At 48.1% G+C, this 18,821-nt stretch overlaps 1 long non-coding RNA gene across 1 annotated transcript in view; it reads right to left on the bottom strand.

Moving 5' to 3' along the window:
* Nucleotides 1–18,821, bottom strand: part of LOC308067645 — a 415,830-nt gene that overhangs the window by 27,793 nt on the left and 369,216 nt on the right. The window lies entirely within an intron of this gene.

Genomic DNA, 18,821 nt, shown 5'->3' with positions numbered 1-18,821 from the left:
TAGTACCACGCGAAGCAATGACCTCCAATCATGCGGTGCGAGTGTGTAAGGCTCTGCTATCACTTCAAGAAGGGACATAGCAAATGTATTATGAATCCTCCCTTCCCGTACTGCTTTGCTTAACTCTTTAACAGCCTCGTATTGCACAGGCTGCCACTCTGGAGGCTGATCTGGCTGATACAATACTGGACATGCCATCATGACTCCCAAATCCCCTCGCTTAAGCGCTTCCTGCTTGCATCCCTGCCACTGATCCCCCGGACACCCTTTCACCCTCCCTGAAAACACAATCAAGTCATTGGGGTGGGGCGGGGGCAGGGGGGGTGGTGGTGGTGGTGGTGGCAGTGGGCAGGGAAGGGAAAAGGTCTGGTTCCTTTTCTGGATCTATAGGACCTGGATCAAAAGGTTTCTCAGTGTCAATGAAAATCATTGTCTGAGTTGTCCTTTTGCCACACTTGGTCCTGTGCTGTGAAGGGTCGCTGCAACCAGCGACAGGAACTTTGGGGGCAGAGGAGGTGTGGACAGAGTCACCATCATTGACGATGTGTTGAGAAGAGTCGCACTGTCAGTGGAATTTACAGCCTCCCCTGGTTTAGCACCGTTAGTAGAATTAGTTGACACTTGGCAATGAGTAGCCAGAATTTGCCACCAAGGTTCTAAATGCATTCCCGCTGTGGAGTCCCCCTCTGCAGCAGCACCATACAATCGTCTGCCAACTGCTTGCCAGGCAGGGATTTGCAAAGTGCCATCAGGTGGAAAGTCTGGCACTTTGTGAGGGATCCATTCTAGCAGAGTCACCAGCTGTGGACCCACCACAGCTCGTTGCTGAGCTGCAAGCAGCCGTTGCAATACAGCCAGGCTGCGCTATTGGTCTCAGGATAACTTCCCTCCCATCGTTCCGGACTGCTCACCTTTTTTTGTAGGTGACCGGTGCACAAAATTTCTGTGGATCCTGGTTCAGTCAGGCTATGTCACTGGTTTGGGCTCTACAGCCTCAAGTCGGGTGCCATTTGTGGCATATGAAGGCATGGACTCAGGTTGTGGAGTAACCAGAGACACTTTATTGTACAGAGAAATTCATATTTATATCTCTGAGCCTGGATGCAAATTCCAGCTGTATGTACCATCAGGTTCAGGGCAGAAATCAGTCATGCAGCTACATAGCTATATATCACTAGAGGCATACAGACACCTTTTGACTACTAGACAGTCATGTTTATCTTTCTTACTTTCCTTCACAATACGCAGCTGTTCTCTCATCTCCTGCCAGATCAGACATTCTCCATCCTCCTCTCATACATCTCTCTTCAGACATTCTCTATCCTCCTCTCCCACAGAAAGGGCCTCTGGAGAACACCCAGCCCATCCCCTGCTCAAGCAGGGTCTCCCAGAGCGGGCTGCAGAGCCACGTCCAGGTGGGTTTGGATGTCTCCAGAGCAGGAGACCCCACCGCCTCTCTGGGCAGCCCGTCCCAGCGCTCCGGCACCCTCACGGTAAAGACGTTTCTCCTCACGTTCAGGTGGAACTCCCCGTGTTGCAGCGTGTGCCCGTTGCCCCTTGTCCTGTCGCTGGGCACCGCTGAAAAGAGCCTGGCCCCGTCCTCTTGGCACCCGCCCTTAAGGTATTTGTAGGCATTGATAAGATCCCTCTCAGCCTTCTCCAGGCTGAACAGCCCCAGACCCCTCAGCCTGTCCTCATCAGGGAGATGCTCCCGTCCCCTCATCATCCTCGTAGCCTCTGCTGGCCCCTCTCCAGCAGTTCCCTTTCTTGAACCGAGGAGCCCAGCACTGGACACAGCACTGCAGATGCACCTCACTGGAGCAGAGCAGAGGGGGTGGTTCCCCTCCCCCCACCTGCTGGCCACTCTCCAACATGCTCCCGGGTGGAGGGGGTCCCTGGCGTGGGGGGTCCCAGGTCTGGTGCGGAGGGTGGTTCCCCTCAGGAGCCAGGGCTGCCTGCTGGGGCCAAGGGATGGAAGCTCTTTGCAAGGCTGCCTGGCCTGTAAGGGTCTGTAGGGACCTGAACGAGGGACATCTGGTTTATGAGGACGTCTGGTTAACAGCCATCCAGCTAAAAGCAGAGGAGCCTACAGAGCCTGGTATTACAGTCAGATACGCAACCCTCAGAGCAGGGGACAGTGGTGGCCAGAGCTCAGGGTGACCAATAGATGGACTATGGGGGAAACGTGGGAAGGATAGGAAGGGGAACAAGGGGGTCCTGGGACTCGGGGGAGAGCACAAACTCATTATGGGGTGCTGGAGGGGGCTGTGGGGCTGTGTAAACTTGCTGTGGGCCATGTGGCCCTGTGATGGGATGGACAGGGCAGGGCTGAAGAGGGGCTGGGGTGTCTGCAGGAAATAAGGAGGGGAAAGGCAGGAGGGGACGCAAGGGTGAGTAGGGTTAGCACAGGACTGGGGGGTGCCTTTCTGGCTTGAGCAGCATCTCTGTGCACATGTGTGCAAGTGCACGTGTGTGTGTGTGTGCATGCATGTGCATGCCTGTGTGTGCAGCACCCATCCTGCCTGCTGAGAAGAGCTACTTAAGGGGAGCACCACAAACCCTCCAGGCAGAAGTCTGTGGCACCTGGTGCCCCTTCCCTGGGAACACTCCAGGGGCAGCGATGCCAGGGTCCCTCTGCCCTGGGCCAGGCTCCTGGTCCTCAGTGGCACAAGCTCCCACTGCAGCTGGAGGCACCTTTGCTTTGGCAGAGCTGAAGGATGCTGCTTGCCCTTCTCAAGCAGCATGGTGCATCCTGTCTCCTGCCCCATGCCACCAGTGCTCCATGTCGCTTGGCCTTCAGGAGCACCACACATCTACTTCATGGCAGCTTTGAAAAGATTCCAGGTAGAGGAAGTTTTGAATTGTACCACTTCAAACCACAGGAGGATTATCCAGACTATTGTCATATGTCAGAAAAACCCAAACCCTAGCCTACCTTCCTCCCTTTACTTCCCTACTGGTTGTTTAGAATCCATTGGAACAAACAATTTCTATCCAAGTTTCATTTGTAATATAGGTCATGACTTCATTTATTGTAAATGCAGATAAAGTGCTACAAAGGCACTTAAGTTCAAATATATAGAAAAACATTGATTTCTAGTTTAAAATTACATATTTAATTAAAAATATATCTTAAGTGTATATATGATGTAATTTTTATGTATTTCATTTCTATCTTAATTTACAGCAGGAAAATCAATTTTTCAATTGATCTGGTATTTACCCACTAACAGAAGGGGAGTTTTTTTGCAACTGAATAAGCCAGAAAAATGCTTCCTGAAATATGCTGTCCAGCTCCATTCCTGCCCTGCAGCTGCTGGCCTCTCAGTTGTGCTTGTCTAATAACATGGTGGACATGTCTGCTGCTATTACTGTCAGCTCCGTGGCAGGCCCATTTACGCCGCAGCTGTCCTCCGGGCCCAGGGGACAGTAAGCTGATGTGTGGCCAGGGCAGCGCTGAGAGGGTGGTTTTGGTGCTGGGAAATCTGGTCATGCTGCCCTCTCCCATGTCCCCTGAAAAAACAGTGCCACTTCACTGAGCACTCCCTGCAAACAGTGCGGCTGAATACAGGCTCCAGCTGCTGAATATTTTCCCAGTTTTTCTGATTTTAATGTGGGAAGCTGACTTTGGTCCCTGAATCAGGATCTGAGTAACCAAACCATTTCCCAGCTCATTCTGCTGCTGCTTGTCAAAAGCCAGTGTCTGGCTGCTGGGGCTGCACATCCTAGCGTAAATGCGCGTGGATGGGTCTACATTTCTGCTGCAGGTTCAGGCCCACACATGCACATCCCGAATTCGAGGCGTAGGGGTTTCACAGGGGGTTTCAGCCTTTCCAGGTGCTGCTTTCTGAAGCTGTGTACAATGTGGCAATGTGAACGACGTGACACTGGGAATGGTAGGGATGGACACGACTGGTAGGGGTGATTTTTGTCCCGACACATGGAGTGATTTGGAAGGGTAAGGTGTCGCTACAGACAGATGCACCATTCTTGTTTCATGCTTCATTGGACCCTGTGACAGAGCATTAAATTTTAATGAACTGGATATTAGCTGTCTAGGGAAATCACTCTGTAATTTGTTTGGAGATGTAAATAGCAAACCCAAACCTCACAGACAGCATACTAAGGAATTAGAAAAGAAGAGGCTTTTTGGATTCCTGCTATTATAAACTCAGCGAACCAAGCAGAAACCCTTCATTGGGCACCTTTTGAAAGAGGCGTCTGTCATTCTGAACTTTTTACCAATCAGGCTCAAGCACATCTTTCTTTTGCTTGGCTAGGTGAAGTAGGTCTATTACTTCTAGTGGTTATTACTCATCATCACACCCTAATACATCTCATCAAATAATTTAATTCATATTTTTTAATCTTTTGATCTATTGTTGTTCGTCGTACCCCTGCCCCCCATTCTTGCAAAAGTATTTATCTAGTCATAATATCAAGGTGATCCCTTATTTGCCTCAAAGGAAGAGATTAACTTCTTTTGCAGCAGAGAAAGATCAGAATCTGGCAGTCCAACAAGGTCCCTGTGTTACACACTGAGGGCCCCCAGTTGCTCTCCCATTTGAAGGTATTCTGACCCTTCAGGTCAGAGGCCCTTACAGAGATGCCCTGTGCCTTATGCATCTCCTGTTCTTGTGGTGCAACCCCAGCTGGCAACTAAGTACCCCACAGACGCTCCCTCACTTCCTGACTACTGTGGTTTAACACCATCTGGCCACCAAGTCGCACACAGCTGTTCGCACACTCCCCCCACAGTGGGATGGGGGAGAGGATCGGAAAAGTGAGAAAACTCCCAGGCTGAGACAAAGACACTTTAAGAGGCAAAGCAGAAGCCGCGCACAGCAGCAAAGCAAACCCAGGAGTTCACCCACCGCTGCCCAGGGCAGGCAGGTGCTCAGCCATCCCCAGGGCAGCCGGGCTCCATCACGGTGACGGGGGCTTGGGAAGACAAGCTCTATCATTCCCAGCATCCCCCCTTCCTTCTGCTTCCCCCAGCTTACATATCCAGCATGACAACATATGGTATGGGATACCCCTTTGGTTAGTTTGGGTCAGCTGTCCTGGCTCTGCTCCCTCCCGACTTCTTGTGCGTCTCCTCACGGGCAGAGCACAGGAAACTGAAAAGTCCTTGATTTAGAGTAAGCATAACTTACAAGAACTAAGACATCAGTGTGTTACCAACATTATTCTCACAGTATATCCAAACCACAGCACTGCACTAGCTACTAAGAAGAAAATTAACTCTACCCCAGCTGAAACCAGAACACTGTGCATTTTGTCATTACCCAGAGAACACAGGACCGGCTTGTTCGTGCCTGCTGGCAGTCCCTCCACAAAGGCACTCTGGGAGCTCAGATAGCTGATGACATTTAATTCATGCCTGTGCCCAACTTCTGCCGTATGACAGTGCAAGCACTGCTGGGCTGGTTGGCGGTGCCCACCTGTGCCCATGCCCTGTGCCCAGCAGCAGCTGGAGAGATGCCCACCAGTGAGGATACTCCAGCCCACATGGACCCTGCGTGCTACTCCCCTCTCCCTGCCCATGCTCAGGGCTGCTGTGCCAGGGTCTTCAGGCATACTTGTGTGATCACACCCTGCTGCATGTGAAGCCATGCCATCCCCTGCACAGTCAGCTGGTGCTTTTGTTTATGCATCTCTAGGCTGTCTCAAATCCACCCTGGTAAAGCACCATAAAGCAGAAGAACATTTTTTTCCACTAAACCAGTCTATATTTTGACCAAATTCACACAATAGAAGTCTTCTGAACTGTTTGTAACATTTCTCCACTGTTCTCTGGCCATAAATGAGACTCATAGTCTATTTTTTAATATTTCTTTTTATAAAAAGCCACATTCATTAGCATCAAAGCTTTCACTGTTCTCCAATATCTTGCTTTTCCATTTGGAAGGATTTCAGGAAAGCTCCTTACCACATGGCAGCTCTTTCTTTTTGTTAATAATTAGTCTTAGAGAACTGTCAATCTGTTCTTACCCTGTGCTTGGTCATAGAATCAACTCTGCTACCCATGGGGTTTCTATTAATTTACTTTTTCCTGCTGCTTTTCATCTTACTGCTTATGCAAGCTTTGAGCCTGCTCAGTCTATCAGTGAATGTTGATAATCTTTTAAATACTAACTTTTCTTTAGCAAGCTGGGCTGTGACCTGATCCGTAGCCCTGGAGAGGTCCTGGCAGGCTCTGCTCTCCATGGCTGTGGGTCTTCTTTCCCCACTGCTGTTTGCAGATGTGGGTGGAGGTGGACACTTTGCTCCAGGGTGCTGTCCTGTGCCGGAGCAGAGGCCCCAGGGAAAGCCTACCAGTCCACAGAAGCCCAAAGGCAGAAATAGGGAATAGTTTGGGTTTGGGGTTTTTTTTTGTGTCTCAGTTTCCCCTCTTCTCCTCCATTGAATAGCTTTTTTTTTTTTTTTTTTAAATCTTGTTTGCTGATAAGCCTGCCTTCATGCTCATTATGTAAGCATCTGCACACTTCCTCAAGGTTTGCGTATTTGCATGTTGTTATTACTGCTATGCCAAACAGAAAGGTTTCAACAAGGTCTGAAAAGATTTCAAAAAGTCTGTTTCAAACACAGCCCTGGGGACCTGTGTGCAGGGTGACCAGCCTAGGAAGGGTTTCCTCAGCAGCTGACAACCACTTGTTCTTGTGCTCATATTATGGATATGATTGTTACTTGTACTCTCTAGTCCTTCTACTATGTTCAGATACAGCAGTCGTCGCCTTGTTGTCCTCATTTTTCCAGCTTAGACAAGTCAAGTTCTTCTGAATTTCTCTTGCAAAACAGGTACTGAGTTCCTGAGGTCATCACAGACTTACCCCCACCCCCCCGAACTGCTTCCAGCTGAGCACATCCAACCTAAGTTTTCCTAGTGAGACCTACAAGAGTTTTTAAACATCTCAATTTCAAATGGCAGTTTCAGTGTTGAAGAAGCATTTGGGCAATGACCTTAATAACATGCTTTAACTTTTCATCAGCTCTGAAGTGGTCAGGGAGTGGGACTGGATGATTGTTGTAGGTTCCTTCCAACTGAACTATACTATCCTGTTCTGTCCTGTCCTATCCTGTCCTGCCCTTCTTCCCACCTCCCTCTTTCCCCAACAGTACATGCTGAGGAAGTCTTTGATGACATGTCTTCCCAGTCCTGCACTCAGGGAAAGGATTTCATGGGTAATCATGTCCCAGTCTAGGCATCAGCTCTGTCATGTTGTGGAAAAGAAGCATGTATCCTCTGGTGGGGGTGAGAGCTGTGGATTTTGTCAAGGTAATTTGATCATCTGAACATATTTGCAAAAATCATATATGACGTGCAGGTTTTGAAAGTCTTCTGTGTTCATCCAGTTTAGTTGGGTTTCCACAGAATGGCAAAAATCTACACCTCAGACACTAGTGAGGCTTGAAGATCAAGCCCTCAATCTGAAGCATGAAATGTTCCTGAACTAAATGGTTGCGAATCTTTTTGATGTGAGCAATACCTGTTCATTTCCCCTGGGATTTTTTTTTTCCTTGTGAACATTTTTGTAAATGCCAGAGCCATTTCCCTTTGAAAAACATAATAAAACAGTAGATCCTGAAAACAACAGTGCTCCATCAGAGTGAAGGTCCACCTGACCCAAATTGACCAACCATAAATATCTAAAGGAGAGCATCTGAACAACGCAAATCTACTTTTCTCAGGGTCCTGGGGGTGATCACAGACCTCAATGGCTGGCACTAGCATCCCCTGGGACCCCTCCTTACTGTCCCTGCCAAGGACCCAGGGGACATGTTGTCTCATTTCAGCCTGGGGCTTCCAGTCCCTGCCTGAGCCATGTCACAGGTGTGACATTCTCTGCCCCTCTCTCTCAGATGGGCCTGGGACCTGCACTGCAGAGACCTGCTCTTCTAGATGGACCCCTCCAGCCTAGGTCATAGCTTGTAATGCAGAACCCTAGGCATAACATAAGTGGTATTCTATTCTATTCTATTCTATTCTATTCCGTTCTATAATTTTTTGTACAATTGATGAATCGATTAACAGTGAGACTGTTACTTGCCTGCAATGCCAGGGCTTTTTCAGCTCCAAAAACACTTTCAAGAGCACATATCAGAAAGGCTACAAGTGGAAACTGGATTTTATTTGATTTTTCTGAATCTGTTTCAGAGCCAATTCTCACAGGCGTTAACGTAATGTGCATGTGTAGCCCGGAGCAGGCTGATGCATTCTTCAGCTTAGGTTGAAAACACATCACTTAAGGTCTGGCAAAGGAAAATCACAGCACTACAGAAAGCAGCAGCAGGAATACAGGCCAAGCAGACCCTGTTTTCTGAAGAGTGAGAATGTGAAGAATGAGGACCAGGACAGATCACACACAAAAGAAGAGGAAGTCTGTGGCACCATGTGGTATTTTCAAGAGTATTACACATATCAATGACAATCATACTTTTTGCCTTCAAAAAGCTGCTTTGCTGTGCTTCTTGGTCAGCGATGCATGAAAAGGGCTCTCATGCCTCCACTACGCTTGTATTGCATGTAGGGACAGCTGACAAGTGGCAGCTCCTGATGGTGTGGCAAGCCTGGAGCCTTTTCAAGCACAGGCTGTGTTGCACAAGCAAGAACACCTAGGGAAATGGAGCCAAAGGAAGAGAAAAGCTTGCTCCCATTACAAACTTGCAATGGAAAAGAGAGCCAGAGAGCCAGGGCACGAGTGGTGCCTTCATGGTGCAAGAACAGCAGGTGAGAACCTAGCCAGAATGGCCCAGAGAAGCTGTGACAAGCAGCCATGCTCAGTGCTGCAGGGGAAAGCAAAAAGCCACTGGGACTAGTGACAGTCCAGCCTAAGGGGAAAAAAAAACCAACCTCCTTCCTCACCCAAGAAGGAGGGCATGAGTGGCATCCTCATGGTGCAAGAGAAGCAAGCAATAAACTAGCCAAAACAGACCAGAGCCACCTTGACAAGTGGCTGTACTCAGCACTGCAGAGGAAGGCAAAAACCCCTGGGGACCAGTGTCCACCTGCCCCAGAGCAAAACTCTGTTCTGACCCCAGACCTGGTGATCACATTCCTTGAGCATATGAGCAAGACCTGCCTCCTTGTTCCACAAGCTGCTCGTGCCTACCAGGAGACGCTAGCACTGATGGTCCCCTTTCCTCCATCTACCTGGAGCCATCTCAAGGCGTTCCAAGACTGGGCAAATGCCCCTGGTCTGATTGACCTTGGGGGAGAGAATCCTTTTCATGCCTGGCAGGACACCAGTGGGTGCTCCAAAGCACTGAGGAAAGGTGCTAGGACTGGTGCATCCCATTTCATATGGCTGCTGCCACTGGCCCTGCAGGGGATGAGGACAGTGAGTTTTGTGGTGCTCCTCAGGCACCAAGAATGCATTCCCTTGGTCTTTCCCCTTCTAGTCTTCTTCTTCCATAGGCTCTCCAAACTCCTAATCAACTGCTTAGTCTTTACTTACTTTCATCCTAGATGGAATTTATCTTTCTTGGACCTGAGTAATGAGAAATGTCCATAAGGTACAGGTGAGTTCTCACCAGGGATTTTTACAACACTTGCCTGTCCTGTGGAAATATTTTGCCCAACACACAAGAATGCATTTGTCTGTATCATATTCATAGCTCATGGTCCCCCTATGATCTGCTCATGCCTCCAGGAACACTTGCCTACTTCAGTGTTTCCAAACTGTAGCAGAAACTCATGTTGCTTCACATGGCATAGTGTTACCTACTCCTACACTGCAGTTCTTCGTGCATGGTTTATTGATGCAAGGGATCCCTCTTATGTCAGAGCTTCTGCCAGTGTGGAGTATGGGGGCTGTAGAAATGTACCATGAGATACAGCTTTTTCTGGTTCATGGATACCATAAAATCCATAATATGTGGACAATGAATGCATCTTTTGGAGACGGCAGCAAGCCTACATGTCTTGAATAAAGGTCTTCTGCAGTGTAAATTCAAAATAACTGACCATGAGCTTCACAGTTTTGTACATTTGATGACATCAAAACATGAAGGGTGGAGCCTGAAAGATGCATTAAAGGTTAAGGAGGCTTTCTCCTTTCCATTGCCTGCTGGAGTCCAGCTCCACACAGTCACAATCAGCAGATCCAGCCCTCCAGTGCTGCACAAGGAATGCACTGTGTGGGTGGGCTCTGAACACGGAGCTGGTGGTATCAGTCTAGTCACTTCCAGAATGGGGGCCTGCCTCCAAGGAAAGACAATAAGCACAGCTGACATTAACTGAGCCTCCAGTTTGGAAGTTTCATTGGAGAAAGTGCCAAATCAGCCCAGACACTGAGAAACTACAAGAGACAAAACACTGATGGGTCTGTGTCATGCAGTTTGTGGCACTGCTGTCTCTGGGGATGTGCTTTACTCCCCAGAAAAAAAGGTTTCTGAGTTTTTAAAGAATTCTGCAGGCATTCAGTGAAGAGGAAGGTTATTGCTGATCATGTTGGTATGGGTAAGGAGGTGGCTGGCCAGGCGGCCATTCGACACTAGAAGGTAACTGCCTGTCTTTGAGAGTCCCTCCATTCCTGTAAGACAGTTGCAAAGAAGGACTGAAGATTTTTCTTTTTATATGCCCACCTGAAACCTCCTGAGAATGTCAGTGTTGCTGATGATGCTATTCAGGTACAAAGGAACTTAAAAAGAAAACAAACAAAAAGACAGCAAAAAAACCCAAACTATGGAAAACAATCTTCTAGCACACACATGGTAATTAGTTTGCAAAACTGGTGCAATGAGTGCAGAAAGCTGCCAGATTATGTTTATTCAGTTAAAGAATTTCAACATTTTGTTGTAAGCCGAGCGTGACGAGGGAGGCCATTCCATGTGTCCAAATGAGGATCTGATAGATCGGCAAGCAGAGCAAGGCTAGAGACAAATTTCCTTGCCAGGAGTGCCCCTTGTCCACAGGGCTTTGGGGAAAAAGGACGGTCTTTAAGGAGCAAGGATTTCAAATTACATGGGACCTCTAAGCTAAAACACATTTTGAGTTATGCTTGAAAATGAACTCGTAACCAGTGCATTTTAAGACCATGCTTTCCTCTCTGCAAAGGGGAATGAACAAGGTAAATGAATGCTGAAATAGCACATCCTGAAATAATTAGCTATAGCTGTGCTAATTGCATTCCCATACTGAGGGTGAACACGGTGCGGGAATGCGATCCCATAAATTGGGCCCCACCATTTAAGAAGGATGTTCAGGTACTCGAATGTATCCAGAGGAGGGGAACACAGCTGGTGGCAGGGCTGGAAGGCATGTCCTCTGAGCAGGGGCTAGGCACTCTGGGTTTGTCTGGTTTGCAGAAAAGGAGGCTGAGGGGCGACCCCATTGCTCTCATTGCTCTCTGCAGCTGCCTGAGGAGGGGACATGGAGAGGGAAGCGCTGAGCTCTTCTCCCTGGGATCCAGGGACAGGACACCTGGGAATGGCTCAAAGCTGTGCCAGAGGAGGGCAGACTGGGCATCAGGAAGCATTTCTTTACCAAGAGAGTGGTCAAACCCTGGAACAGGCTCCTCGGATAGGTGGCCGATGTCCCAATCCTGTCAATGTTGAAGAGGCATTTGGAAAATGCCCTTAGTAACAAGCTCTAACTTTTGGTCAGCCCTGAAGTGGTCAGGGAGTGGGACTAATGATGGTTGTAGGTCCCCTCCTGCTGAAATACTCCTGTTCTATTCTATTCTGTTCTGTTCTGTTCTGTTCCGTTCCGTAGTACTCTACTCTATTACTGTATGCTAATACCACTCTGAATATATCCCAGGACTGAGTTAGCCTTTTCTGTGACTGCCTCACAGTGGTGACACGCATGGATGCGACAAGTTAACACATCACTGCCTCAGCTTTGTTGCTGCCATCTCCCACTACTTTAGAGATCCTTACTGTCCCGTTTCTACAAACTACACTTGTTTGTACAAGGCAGTTTGAAATGCTTGAATGCATGTTGTCCTAGAGGTGAGTTAATGTACTCCTACTTAATTTTGATGCACCATCTACAAAAACCTTGCCTGGTTTTCCTCTCCTTTGACGAGCTTCAAGAACAATTATTCTAACTGCTTACATTTAAAATGCTTCTTAGATTTTAACACTGTTAAATCAAAGCTAACCATCTGGTAGATTACCATCTAGATGTGCTGTCCATCTGGTAGGTTGTTGGTCTGCAGTTCCACTTAAGAATACTAACTTTTTCTCCTTTTTAATCCTAAGTAGAATTTGTGGTCTCTGGCACAGTGCCACTCAAGGCTGGGCCACCTCCAAGTACTTTGTGGGATGTATTTTACTCTTCCTGGCAATAGTACATGTGGTCAAAATACTTTTAAACTTGTTCTTTTTGCTTTTGTACCCTGCATAATCTTAGTTCAAAATCCCTTGCTCATCTCCTCACGCCTATTGCCATCAGTCACCTCTGACTTCTAGTGGTGTCTGGTGCTGTGGCATATGTGCGCTTGTCCATGAGTGTGCGCATATGTACATGTGTACATGATGGAATAGAGGGATAAATTGCCATCGTAGCATATTGGTTGTTGTCCGTTGCCAAAAACTAAAAAGGAGCAAGTGAAACAGTTGTGCTGTAGATTGCTCAACAATCTCAAGTAACAGTGTAATTGTTGACTCTTAGTAATGGCTCATGACTCATGAGGGGATGAGGTAAACCAGGGACCTTGCAAAGGAGGCAACAGAACAACGGTAAAAGCTAAGACAGGAGATCTGGGGAAACCATTATCACAGCAAACTAGGCATGGAGCTGGTGGACTGTGTTGCAGTCACTTAAAAAATATCGTACATTGGGTTCAGAAATGCCACTTTTACTCATACCTGTACTATTGCTTTTGGAAGAAGATTTGAATTTTAGGTTACAATTTGCACTTGCTGCAGTTCTGTGTGGTTAATACACTCCCAAAGCATAACCCCACCGCATTTATAATGCTAGCATTTTTGAAGAACCCTTTACTCAGAGCATGAAGGGGGAGTGTGGCGGAAAGCACGCAGGGCGTGGAGCTGAGGGAGCAGGGCAGTTCCTATGGGGAGCCAGGCATGGTCTCCGTGGGGATGCTGTCTGGCAGTGTGGGTAAGGGCTGGGGCAGGTGGAGGCACTTGGGGCACTTGTCTCCTGCCTAGTGCACCCCAGGCACTGCAGGGAGGAGCTGACATTGTAGTCACCTGTATCTCCCTTCTGAGGGAGCAGCACACTGAATCACATCTTCCCTTTCATCATCAGCAATGCAGAGCGCTTCCACTGCCCTGTACGGTCCTTCCTATTTATACCTGTGTACAAAAGAGCAAAATATGTCCCTATCAGAATATACATTTCTCCTTGTCTCTAGAAAAGAACAAATTAACGTTCTGACATGGAAATTAAGGTGTCATCTCTTAATTGCCCTGATGTCCTCAGCATCTGAGGGAGAAATAGGACCAGAAACGGGGAGCTGGTAACAAAGCAAAAATGCCTGTTAACACATGGCACAATTAATGCAGGCAAGTATGCTTTGCAATGGAGCAGACCTTGTGACCTGTGACAAGGAACCCGGGGTGTGGGACAAAAGGGAAACAAAACTGAGGAATAACTGCAATGTACATCTCTGAACCTACCAGAGGTGAGGCAAATCCTTGGTCAAGTTATCTGCAAATTATACAGCACATGCTGTTATTTTTGCCTTATTGTCACCCTGAATAATGCAGCACTAAAGCCACAGGGAACTCTTCAGAAGTGTTTGTGCTGTGTTTGTGAGGCAGAAAACACTTTTGTCTCCAGAATGTGCTGAGCTAGACTGTCTACCCGCCTCCTCATAGCAGGTGGCTCTGAGAGTGGTGTCCTCTCTTCTCTGTTCCTTCCCCCAGTCCCTCTCCATCCCCTCCTGGCTCCCAGCTCCATATGGCACACAGCCCAGTAGCCACGCACACATCCACACACAGCTCCAGGCTAACGGAGCTCCCTGGGAATCTCTGCAAAACACTGGAGAAGGGAACATGGCTGGCTGGAGGGGTGGCTGCTGTCACTGCCACTAACGCTGGCTCTTCTTGCTTTTGGGGGATTTGGTCACATGCAGTAGAGTGAGCTGGTTCTGCAAGGGGGCTCAAGGGCATCCCCTGCCCCACAGCTGTCCGCAGCAGTACACACACAGCTCATGGTCTCCAGGAGTTGTTTCCAAACAGACCTTGGAATCGGTCATTTAGGGCCAGGTTTCAGAGCAAGCTGAGCACTGGCTGGCACCCGTGCTTGTGCTGCCAGGAGCAGAGGACAGGCAAGTCTCCCTGGCTGGAGCTCGGGTGAGAAATTCAAAGCAACCCCCCAGGAATGGAGCTGCCAGAGACAGGACCTCCAAGGCAGAGGCTGAGAACACGCCGAGCAACCTGCTGCCTTTGAGTTAGTTATAGGTTGCAGATCTGTCTGCCCAGGCACAATTGCAGAAACTGAATGGTGGGCGAGCAGCTGAGCCAGCGTCACTGTGGGACAAGTGGCTGCTCCCCGAGGATCAGGCACTGCCTCATCTCCCAGCTCCTCCATTGCTGTATTTCTGAATGACTGCTGTGCTATGGGGTGAGGGAGAAGTCATGTTGCTAAACTTTTACTGACAGAATTTGAGCTTTTTAAAGGGACTGAAAAGTCTGACAAAACCCTGGCAGGAGTTTCTGGGGGTGCAGTCAGAGGCTGCAGGACCCCATGCAGCCCATCTTCCTCCAGACTACCAGGTCCCCTGCCGTGAGGACTCTGCTCGCCCACCACCACCACCTCATGCAGCAGGGATGGCTCTGCCCATGTCAGGCACCTCTGTGTGGCAGGGATGCAAGAGTGGAAGAATGGCCTCATTTTTATTTTATCAAGGTAACTTATGTCAAATGCCACACCAAACAACTGACTGTTGGCTCACCGAGATCAGCCTCCTACAAAGACCCCGTTCTTCATGATGTGTCACTCCAGCTAGTACATAAAACATTATGTACTGGAGAAAACTGAAGTCTCTGCTCAGTGAGACAGTTCTGTTTCCTCTCATCATTTTCCCCTCTCCAATGTTGTTTTGTTCTTGCTTTTAAGAAGGAGAGTGACAGATCCACTACTGTAACCAACATTTATTTAGCAATGGAGTAAAAATAAAAGTGCTTTCTTTCTTGGACTTGTGCAACCCTGAATTCTCCTTGGTGCATATAAAATGCATGCACAGTGTTGCACATACACTGACAACTGCAGCTCTAAGGGACTGAGAGCCAATTTGGGCAAAATTAAAGTATCGAAACATGATACTTGCTATTAACATTATCTATTAGAAAATAAAACTTTCTTATAACATACCTCTGGAAAAGTAAAACAAGGAAAAGAATGTTTCAAACCTGGCCATCTGTATTTTTTCACATTCTGGCAACTGACTTACGAGGCAGCTGTGTGCTTCCTTGTATAAATTCAAATGGACAAGCTGACAAAGCAGTGACAAGAGTGACACTGCATCAGATTTCTCTTTTAACTAGTCATTTTGATGACTGCAATTTACAATGCAGACTGCAAAGGATTTTCTGATCTCCTTGATGACAAGTTTTTAATTCCTGAGGAATTTTGTAGGGATACTTAAGGAGATAAATTTGGACTGAACACATGGCTGGAATTGTCCCTTCATTTGCTCATGACTTGTGCTGCTGTTGTGGTAACATCTGTCTGTAGGTGTGCATGTGCCACATGGTACAGATAACAGCCCTAATAGCAGCAGTCTTTCCAGTGCACCAGGGTGGAGCCTGAGTCCTGTGTGGGATTTTTGCTTCCAGGGCTGTGTTTCCCTCATTCTATTTGTGGTGAGCTGAAAATCCCATTCAATACTTCTTTGGATCTCCAGGCACTGAAATACTTTTAAAAATCCTGGGGTTTAGCAGCTTATGGGGCCAAATAAATTGGGGGCTTGAACATGGTGTTGTTGAACAATTGCTACTAATTGCAATTGTATGCGTGCTATCTATGTTGTTATGGTATGTAGAAAACAATTCCAAAATGTTGTTATTATCTGCAAATCCCCAACAAATGAGACTGTTCTTAAGGAGACCCTATAGGCACACATGCTGGTCCAAGGATATTTGACATTCACACCAGTTTCTAAGAAAAAAGGAGAAGGAAGGAGTCAAGAGGATGGGCTGTAAGCACATCTTTGGGCAAGCAGGAGGCTGCCAGCTTAGATACATCTATGGACAGAAACATGTAACAGTACTTTCAAAGTGAACTGCAGAAGTATGAACTCAGGATTTCCAGAGTTAATTTCATAGGAGAGGTATGGAAAAAACCTGCAATGTGGGAAACCACTAGCAAAACATCTACTGATAGTAAGAGAATATAATGAAAAAAACATTCAGTGATGATCACTGCAGCTACAGTTGCAATGAGGGTCAATGTCCAACAATGCATTTGGACTTCCCAGTCTTCTTTCCTGTTGCTGTAACTGAGGTAGTTCTAACACAGAGTAGGACTGCTTGGAGTTAAAATCAAACGGGTGAATTATACATTCCTTCACAGTGGTGTGGAAGAAGAGGTAATGTCATGAGAGGCAGCTCCGCATCCCCAGGTCCTATCTCCAGTGCCAATCCCTCCAGGGCTGGGCTCAGACACAAAGCCTGCCCCAGTGTCACCCATCAATCCCCTCCTCCCTGGCTGCCTCCTGCACACACACGTGCAGGCAGCTCTCTTTGAGAACCCCCAGATGTTATGGTCCCCACTGCAGCTGGCCAGGAGTCCCCTGGTCACTCCAGTCACTGACTCATCCAGGTGTGTCCTCCTCATACACATGCCCTCTGGTTCCCAGACCACCTCACCTACTCGACGACAATTGGTCTGGCTCCATCTTCACCAGCACCCACACCTGTGTTTGCACACGCACACTCACCCTGGGTGCTGCACCATGGACATATGAGCCTCTGGCCCCTGCTCCCACCCCAGTGTGTGGTGCTTGGAGCTCCCCCCGACACATGTGCACATAGCACAGAGACCTCCTCACAGGGGAAAAGATCTAGAGGTGGAGTTCGATGAGACAACAGGACAGGCAGTGCTGGTCAGGTGCAGGGCAAGACCAGACAAATGCACTGACCAGAAGCATGTTTATGGGTCACTGTCTCCACTGGTCTCCTTATCCCCCTATTTTCCCATGCTTGTTCCTCCCCAGACCACCTGGACCCATCCTTTCCCCTGCTTCTCCTACAAGAAGTCCTGTGCAATCCTAATCTGCTTTTCCCCTGCATCCCATGACATCTCCCACACCCCAGGCAGTGACTGCACTCAGTCTGAAAGGTGGTCCAGGGAGCTGCTCCTGTTGTCTCATCTTGAGCCCATCTTGATGGGCTTCATTAGAGACTCTTGAGCATGTGTTTCCACTGGGACAGCCCTGAGAGGAGTCCAGGCAGGGTCTCCTTTCCTCTGAATTCCCACTTTGTATCCCCATCTGCTTCTGTGCCTCTGTGCTCCTCTGGGCTTGTGGAGATGGGCTACTGGTGGTCTGGTCCCTCTCCTGCGATGGGTCTGAGACTAGGCCAGGTAGATTATTATTTGTGCTCCTCACCACCACTGTGCCTGTGTGCCTGTGTGTGTGCATGCGTGTGCGTGTGCGTGCGTGTGTAGAGGAGGTTTTGCCCCCAGTGCCAGCCCAGTGTTCAGTCAGCACAGGAGCGTGGCAGCCAGTTCACCTGGCCCTGAGAAGCGGCTTCCCAGAGGGCAGGTCTCACCCAGCTCCAGTCCAGTAAGAAACTGGCATTGACCAACCCAGCCCACCAGGTCCCCTCCTGGTCACCACAGAGATGTCCGGCAGCAGATTAGTGGCACAGTGTCGCCTGCAGCGTGAGCATCAGTTACCGATACAGGACAGTGTTGACATTGTAACTAGAGAAACAAGCCCTGCAGCAGTAGAAAGTCAGAGGCTGAAAAGTAATACCAAAAATATTCAGATCAGAAATTAATTGCAAACATGAACGGCAGCAGCAATGGGTCCTAGTGATTCCCTGCCAGAGCTCTTCCACGCAGTCTTTGCCTTTAAAAAGTTCTTTTTCAGCAGGCTGCTGCCCTGGCCATGCATGGGTCTGCTGTACAGCAGTGCCGAGCGTCACCTTCCAGCAGTGGCAGAGGGAACACGGACGGCTCTGGAAAGCTCACGGTGACTTGGCTATTGTACTGCTGCACACTGTGGTAAAGTCGAGACCTCTTTTCTTGTACCATGTTTTATCTCATTAAAATAGTGTCTGCTGACAAGAGGGAAGTGGGTGCTGCTGGCGGGGTGCTGTTTTGCACCATGTGCAGGCTGGCTGGGTACCAGTGAAACCAGTGCGCAGCTTCCAGCGCAGCAGTGAGCTGCCTTGCCTTCCCTGACACATGCTGAGTTATCCTCTTCACTGCAAGACGAATGGCCAGAGGCTCATTTCAAAATACCAGTAACTGGTTTGGGAAAACTAGCACCACATATATCTCCATGGATCACATGGGGACTATGAGAGCTTTCTAAGCAAGCTGGACTGCAGGTCCAATTCCTTTTGTCTATTAGACAGAGTAAAATAAAGCAAATTAAACTAATTACAAAGACTTAGCAAGCTTTTAGTTTCAGTAGTGCTGAGGACGACCCACTTATCTTTGTATAGAAAGGTTTTTGTAATGGTAATTGGGCATTACTTTGCCATTGTGGCCTGCAACAAAAATGAATTTCCCTGCTGTTTTCAAACCTTGATCAGGCTTCCCTTTTGACTGCTGTGTTAGCTGCTGTGAAAATGGCAGGGAAATATTTCTGTGATTTGTATTCATCGTTTCTGCTTTCAAACAACTGCTAGATAGTTCACAGTCAAGTGTGAGTTTTACCGGTGGGGTGAATTTT

This window comes from Falco punctatus (assembly GCF_963210335.1).
Source record: "Falco punctatus genome assembly, chromosome: 7".
NCBI lineage: Eukaryota > Metazoa > Chordata > Aves > Falconiformes > Falconidae > Falco > Falco punctatus.
Note: the sequence above shows the minus strand (reverse complement) of the source record. Positions and strands in the feature narration are given on the sequence as shown.